The sequence below is a fragment of the Anopheles nili genome, chromosome 3 (genome assembly GCF_943737925.1).
Source record: "Anopheles nili chromosome 3, idAnoNiliSN_F5_01, whole genome shotgun sequence".
In the NCBI taxonomy this organism is placed as follows: domain Eukaryota; kingdom Metazoa; phylum Arthropoda; class Insecta; order Diptera; family Culicidae; genus Anopheles; species Anopheles nili.
Genome location: NC_071292.1, coordinates 23589116 through 23597249, shown reverse-complemented (window position 1 = coordinate 23597249; position 8134 = coordinate 23589116).

The following is an 8134-nucleotide window of genomic DNA, read 5'->3' as shown; positions in this document are numbered from 1 at the left end:
GCAACGGATTGCGATCTTTAATTCTTTTTCATTCAACTAGAACAGTGATGTCAAACTGAAAATGATCTTGCGAGCTAATATTAAAAATATTACTTTTGTGTTGGAAAACCTGCTCGACTTCACTTACTATACCTGTTTGAGATTTTATACTATCTGATCTAGAACTATGATTTCTTAACAGTCTTTTAAGGAATGCTACAAGCCATGTCTCAAACTTCATATGAAATTTTCCCCCCAAGAAAGAATGAACAGAATGCCGATCCATAAAAAAAAAACGAGTAATGTCTTGCAGAAGCAATGAAAGAGAAATTAAATTTGATATACTTGCCACCAAGCACGCGAGAAGTAGTTCTAGGCATGGTTCTACCGGTCGGAGAACAACTCTCACCAGCGCCTACATGTGGCTAATGTGCAATAAAGTGCGCCAACATCTGACCACCCTTAACGCGAGCCATGGCGTAGGAAAGTGCAAAATATTCACGACCATCGGTCCCTAGACCTATGGAAGAGAAGCAGAAATTCCAGCGCACGCTGGGCGCATTTGTCGGTCATTATGATTAATACAAGCGATAAACCCGGTGGGCAATCTTTGTCAATTATTTTAATACACCGCCACCATCGCCAGACGATCGGCGATCGTTTCGGGCCACCCGGTGCATGGGAATTCCACCTTTTTCGATTCCATTTCGTTCCGTTCTCGTCCGAGGCTCGAGCCCTTCCCGAGAGATGGGACTTTTTTCACCCGTCGCGAGGCATTCGCGGCTGTTCAAAAGCCATCTGATGCAGTTTAGCACATCATGCAACTGCTCCCAGACAGACTTCACCGACTCTCTCTCTGACTTCTGGCCAAAAGATCCAAGCATGATGCCATCATCGAGCTGTTGCTCCACACGCGGACGCGAACCGGATGTTTTCCCCACCACTGCCGGCTGCTTTTTGCGAAGCTTCCGCTCGCCGGCTGGAGATGATGCCACCGCCATGAACTTGGCTCCGATTATCGACTGCCCTCTGGGGGATGGTTTAACTATCGAGATCGCTCGACTTGCTATGCCATCGCAGCGCAACGGAAATGAAAACTCACCAACGGAGGCATGTTTGTTTTTAGGTCCATTTTTGGGCTTCTTCTGCTGGCTTCGCTAGCGAAGAGATTCTTTGACGATGGAGCGATCGCGGATCAACTTCTCCCGGTTGGGGTGGAGGGATAATAATTAAAGAACTGTGCCGGTGTGCGAGCGCCCTCCCCACGAGAGTGTATAATTGCTGGCCCTCGCTTCAACTCCCTCGCTCGAGCCCGGAAAAGGAATCTATGGAATATAATGGCACTCGATCGTAATAATCCAATTTGGAACGGTCGGTATTTATTTCATTTATGTTCGCTGCCCGCCCCGACAAGGAGATGAGCTTCCGGCTCTTCCCGTGCTGGAGCCATTACATCACGCGGATGCGCGCGGTCAATGGTCAACGATCGTGCCGTCCCTGCTACAAGGTGAATCTGTTTGCAGGTCTTGCATTGGTCGAAGATCGAACGATCCCTCGTCGATGATGAGATCGTAATTTTGTTTCATTCCTCGCAGCCAATTTCAGACATTTCCGATCGGAATGCTTTCCTATCCATTAGGAAGCATTTTCATTCATAGACCATTGCATATTTTTCCTCGAAAAAAATGGCCTGTGCTCATTATTGGTATTCGCTCTACATTTTTATGTTTTCGCCAGAGTAAATGATTGTTAATTATTTTATTCTATTTTTTGAGGTCGGCTGAGTCCTCCACACACCACCATCATGAAAAAAGGGGATCAGTAGAAAAGTTTTTCCGACAACTTTTCCGATCCAGCTGGCATGCCGCCAGCAGCATTCTTTGGCAAATGTTTCCACGTGCTCTGTCTATAAACCGTTTTTATCAACTTCCATCGAGTGTCTCTTCTTGTGCGTAAAGTTTTTAGGTCCCTCGAGGCGTGGTTTTGATGTTTCCTGGAACGTTTACAGGAGAGAGAAAAGAGGAATCTACAAAGCTGTGATCAATTAGCCTTTATTACACCTGTTGGAATGGGAGTTTCATCACGTTGGGATTTATTTGTTATTTTTAGAATCGTTCTTAGCATGAAATGTATTTTATCTCTCGTCGTGCTAAACATTTTACCAGTAAACATTGTTTACTAGAATTTTTAAATAAAACAATAGAACCAACATTTGTTGAAAAGGGCATATTCAAAACACTTGCCATAATTTGGCCCAGTTGGTGAAGTAACAAAGCTTTCAGCTAATATAATTTATTGCAAAGACTTTAACCACCATCTCCTTCGCACAGGTGAGCAAACTCCCAAAAAAGGGCCTCCCAAGAAGTCCGTTTAATAACTTATATTTCTTTATCCTCCAGAGCAATCCACCAGGCTTCGCTCAGATTAACAACGGCTTCGAATGAAACAACCATACGGTGTTGTTTGTTATTGCAACTCCACCATCTCGAGCGCACAAATTCGCACCGATCCTGCGTCGCGATTACGTATGAATGAACGTTTGCCACTTCTGCGTGCCAGCAGTGCGTGGCATTGTGTGTGTCGCTCATTTTTTTTTCTCCATCCGCTCCAAATTCCATTCCAGTCCTCCGAAGCAAACCTCCTTGCCGAGTCGCGTCTGTTTGTTTTGCAAGGGAAAAACCAATGTTTTTCCTAAGACTTTCCCAAACGGAAGCCGCACCATATTAAGTGCCACACACTCGCGAAAACGCAACCCACTCGCTTTTCTGCCACGCTTCTATTCGAGAGTCTATAATCTCCAACACGAGAGGCACCGACGATACCGAAGGCACCAAGGGCGGGATTTCCTCACGGGGGCAAGTATCGTGTAATATAATATTTATTGCACGCTACCATCCCGACGCAAGTGTCAACGTGGCGTGGGGAGTTTCACTCGACAGGCGCCCTTACCACCCACCCGATCGTGACGTTGTCCGCAAAAGGAAAAATCCTCATACGCGCAAACACCCGTACGCGCGCAGGAACTTGGCGTTGCGTTACGCGAGCTTATTTTCGAGCGAGCACCTCAATCGCGCGCTGGCTGGCTGGTTGTCGTCGCGCCAGGGTGGAAGATATTGCCAATCCGGGGATTAAATCTCGAGCAACGCGAGCGCAACCATACGCCCGTCCTTGTGCCAACTCCAACTCCGAGGTCCTCCAAACGCGAGAGAAAGGCTCTACGCGTCGCGATACGACGGCGATGGCGGGTTTTGGGTGTCTTTGCCCTTTTAAGGTGTTTATTTTGTTTGTGTCGAGTGAGGTAACGGGTGGGTGAGATGTGTGCTTAACGTTGGAGTTTACGAGCTTTTGAGTGGTGCCGTCGTCGGTGGATGTGAGCCGTATGGCAATGCCCGATTATTCAATTGCACTTGCCCGGAGCAAGAACAAATTGAAACATTACATTACGCTGCGTGCGCCATGTGTTGCCGTGATAAGGTTTACGTGCAACAAGCTTATTAGGCATAATGGCAGTTTAAAACTGGTGGTTCAGCACGTCATCTATATCACAGTAGGCGTGGAACAAGGTTTCTTCAAGCGAGCTTCTCCCTCGATGAAGGAGCTTCTGCCTTGTTGAAGGAATAAAATCCTCTGACGCACCACCCACATGTTCGTGTACCATTTATGCAAATGCTCTGGCCAATTATATACCTAATTCACAGGCCAAAAGGCCACCGAAAAGATCACAACCCGGCCCTCTCGTACGGCATAATTTCGATTACTGTCTTCCAAAAGGCGCCGCAGTTCCAAATGTCGAGCCGCACTTTGTACGCCGTAGGCCTCGACAGCAGGCACTCTTTCCAGCCGCCAGTAGCACCGGTTCTTTACAACCAGTCGTCTCGAGAGATAAAGTCACCGGATCGCATTCGGCTGACATTTCCACGGGCGCCGTCTGCTCAAAACACCCCAACGTCTTTAGCGCGGCCCCAACAAGCCATGGGCCATTCGAAAACCACCCCTGTCCACGTGAAGGGGGCGAAAAACAGATCAAACGCCACATTGACCTACCATTCTTAGTGCGCAGTCGTAAAGCCGGCTGCTTTATTTGAGCCAAGCGCGAGAGCAAGCTGATATTAAGCGGTTAGCCCAAGGGGACCGGAATTCGTAAATAAACCGCCAGTTCAAAGGCCGACCCTCTCGAGAGCGCGCTGATGCCCCAGTTCCCGGTCGGGCGGACGAACGTGGAAAAAAGGTCAATACCGTTGCAAATGCCGTTGCACATTAGCGCCTGTTTTCGCGCAGCGTAAGCTTGTGATGGGAAAATTTGGTGGAAAGAAACATAACGAAGCCCGAAAGAAGATCGCGCATTCTGGCGCAATGAAATCGCACGAAAGCTCGAGCGAGGTCATAAGCGTTGCGACGCAATGACGCAAGATCGGGCGAGTCGCATCATCGCCTTTCGGTGGCACTGCATTTGCGAATTCTGCTTGATTCAGATGACCACGAAGTGCATTTTGAGCTAAAGCAAACGTTCGCAGCAACGATCCTGACTCGACCGAGTGAGGGCATCAGCACGGAAATGGACCTGAATACAAATCCATCGACGAATCGGGAGGCCTCTTTTTCATTTTAATTTACTTCCCACCCCGAGAATGTGCATCATCACACGGACCGGTGCACATTTAATGACACACACACGCAAAAAAACGCGATAAAAATCCGCCCAATTTGGCGGCGAGTTCTGAAAGGACGTCACGTGCCACAACGTGACAGGGAAACGGAATGCCCATTCCTTCCTTCGACACACTCGAACGCTCCCGAATGGTACCGCAATTGTCACGATTGGGCTCGGTTGCAGCGACCCAAATCCAGTCCAATCAACTAGCCTCGAACGGAATCAATGCACTGGAACCTGCTGGAAGAATGGTGTGCTGGCTTTCTCTTCGTCCTGGTACGGGAGAATCGTCCTAGTCCCATCGACGCCAACGAGCGGTTGTTATTTGCGCAAGATTAAGCTTTCATCCACCAAACAAACCCGCGGGTTTTTCCCCACACAGAGGACTACTACAGCCGGCTCTATGCACTGCCGTGGCTGATTGAAACAAATGAAGCTCCATTAAACCTCCCCGTGAGCGCGAGCGCGAACTTTTCAGATGGTTGTATTGCCATCGAAGCGACACATTCGCGTTCGCAGAAATTCACGGAGTCGATAGAAATGGGCATCGGGAAGCCAGGATGGTTGGTAGCTGGAAAAATGAAACCTTTCCCAGCAGCAATTTTCCCCGACGACCGGAGAATTTGTTTATCGCTGTACCAGTACACCAGACAACGTTCGTTTATGAGCACCAGACAGCCGGCTAGAGAACGTGAAAAAGCGCTGCATAAATTTACTCAAATGGTCCGTGAATGTTGACACATTTTGCGATGTGCAGAGGTAGCATCTTTGTGCTTCACGACAGCGCAAGATTAATTCAAATGCTTACTTCTTAATGGAGTAGACACAACAAACAAATTAACGATTGTGATGAATTGTGGCTCGCTTTTTGCTTTCCACGAACGCTATCAATTATTATTAACGGTCGAAACGTTCTCCTGCGAATTGAAAGATTCAATAATGCGACAAGTAGCTGGAAAGCCTAATAAATAATGCCCTAATTTCTGTCGTTAAGCTCGCCTCGAACTGCGCAACATTTTAGCACCACGTCACGTACTCACCCGCAACAATACGCCCTGTAATCCAGGGAAAATAATTGAATAACAGTTAAAGGCCAACCCGATCCTATTACCATAAATATATGCATTAGCTGTAATTGTTCAACTGACAACTACATCACCGATGACCATGGGGACTTGGCCGGCACTTGTTTGGCTAGGCAGGCACATGCTGCTGCACTTTTCAAACAAAACCATGTGCAACCCGCTCCATGGTCGACATATGGAGCACCACGATAGAATAAATTTTATCTCACCGACCGTGCGGTCGAGGATGGTTCCAGCACCATCGACATGGAGTGCTGCCTGAAAGAGCTGTCCGAACTCATAACCATCCCAGGAGGGGGAAAACAGGGAAACTAACACAGACGAGTGCAGTGTGTGTAGAGACTAACCATGAAAATTCGGACCTCCACTGGTGCATTCTAACCATTGTGCACCGCTATGACCAGAGAACACCATGCTGCAGCTCGCTGAAGCAATTTATATCTTTCTTTTTGTACACCAAAGCTCTAATACTCAACGAGCGGAGATTAAATTCCTGTAAGCACCCCCACACACCTATCGCTTCATCGACGTTCTGGGAGTTCCTCTGGATTGCAGCAATCTGTAAAATGAGGCATAACATCATTGTTCGGCTGATAACCTCACATCGCAACAGCTCGAGTGGAATAATCTCCCCTGAAGTTAATGTCGAACATCGGGATTAAATGGCAGGGGCATCATCGGCGTGTGCGGGAGGCGAAACAATTCCGCTGCAATAAACGATGTTGCATTATCGACCGGCAAGCTCATTGTACGGTAACTGGCATCGAGTTGGCCATGATTTTCGAGCACCATCATTTTGAACTCCGCGTGACATCGCGAGCTAGTACATTGATGTCAATTGTGGAAGCAAAAGTAAATAAAAAAGCCAGACAAAGCAGCATTAAAAACATGCTATTTCCATTTAGTGCCTTTTCTCGTCCATTTTGGTGAGTGTGTTGTGTGCATTGCATCTTTTTTTTTTGCTCCTTTTAATCCAACCGCTCAAATCCAACCCAAAACTCCCCAGCCCTTTCACTTTTTACCATTTAATTCCGCCCGCGTGCAATTAGCATCGCATGCGCACCGGTGGAGGGAAGCTCTCCGGCAGAAATTATGATTTATACAAATTTAAATCAAACCCCGATGCCGCCACTCGAGGACATGCATCGCGGAAAGAAACCGAAACCGCCATTGTAATCAAACCGGGCTGCAAAATGGCGTGACGCGCCCGAAACAAAGTGGAAATAATCATCATCAACAAAAGAACTGCTTAAGCTATCTCGCCGGCAGCATCCCGTCCCAGCAGTCCCGTGCGATCTTGCGCCACCCAGAATGCATAATGAACTGGCAGCAAAACGGAAACAAACGACAAGAAAATGGAATAAAATGGTACCAACGAAATGAATAATGAAAAAATAAATACGAACCAACGCCCTCTCGTCGAGCATAATCTGATATACGCAGTTTGCATACCGCGAGCTGGCATTTACTTCACCAACTTTCACCTCCCACCCACCCACACACACACACACACATGCACCGGGGATAGCCTTCCCGCAGGGTCGAATGAGCGGAAGGTGTTAAAAAGTGCACGGTACGTGTACCAGCTGCGCCTTTCCACCGGAGACCAGCGCGAGCGATTGTCTGCAAATCAACTTCTCATTAACACGTCCGATCCGAATTCCCGCCGGAGCAAACGCCAGGGGGTTGTGATGCTCTGCGTTCGTGAGGTCGGAAAATGGACCGCCTTCCTTCCCCAACGGGTCGGGTGGCCTTTAAAGCATCGTGCCGCGGCTGATAGAGTGGAGAGTAATGACATACACCGACGCCACCGCCGTCGGCCTGTGGGAATGTGATGTTTAATCCATTTAAAGAAACGACGCAGCACGGCCGATAGTGTGTAATTTCGCGTCGCACCGAGCCAACAATGAATGGAAAGGCCACACGCGCGAGAAGGTGAAGAAACCGTGGAAAGAGATACGGTTGCTATGGAACGGTGGCGCGAAAGCCGACGTTTACCTCCATCACGGCCTGCTGCGAGCGTGATCCGCGTGAATGGCGTCTTTAAATCAATATTTCGGAAGATGAAAAAAAAAGCACAACTCTGGGAAGCAGTCGTCAGGTATGCGAATAAATAATATTTCCTGTTGAATTTATTTTCCATTTTTCCTAGCGCGGGTTTTCAACGCAAAAGCTACACGTACATTTGTTGGTTGGTAGTGGGTAAAATTAATTCCTTCTAATTCCGGTGGAAAAACGAATTCAACTCCACTGTTTGCGCCACCGCTAACCTAAACGGTGAATATGTATACGATTATATTACGCGAAATGGGGGAAAATGCGCTATATTTATATATATTCCAGCTCGAAACAACCAACTCGATGGCTCATGCAACGGCCTTCTGGGAAACCACAACGTACTCGCGATCCTTGAACTCGC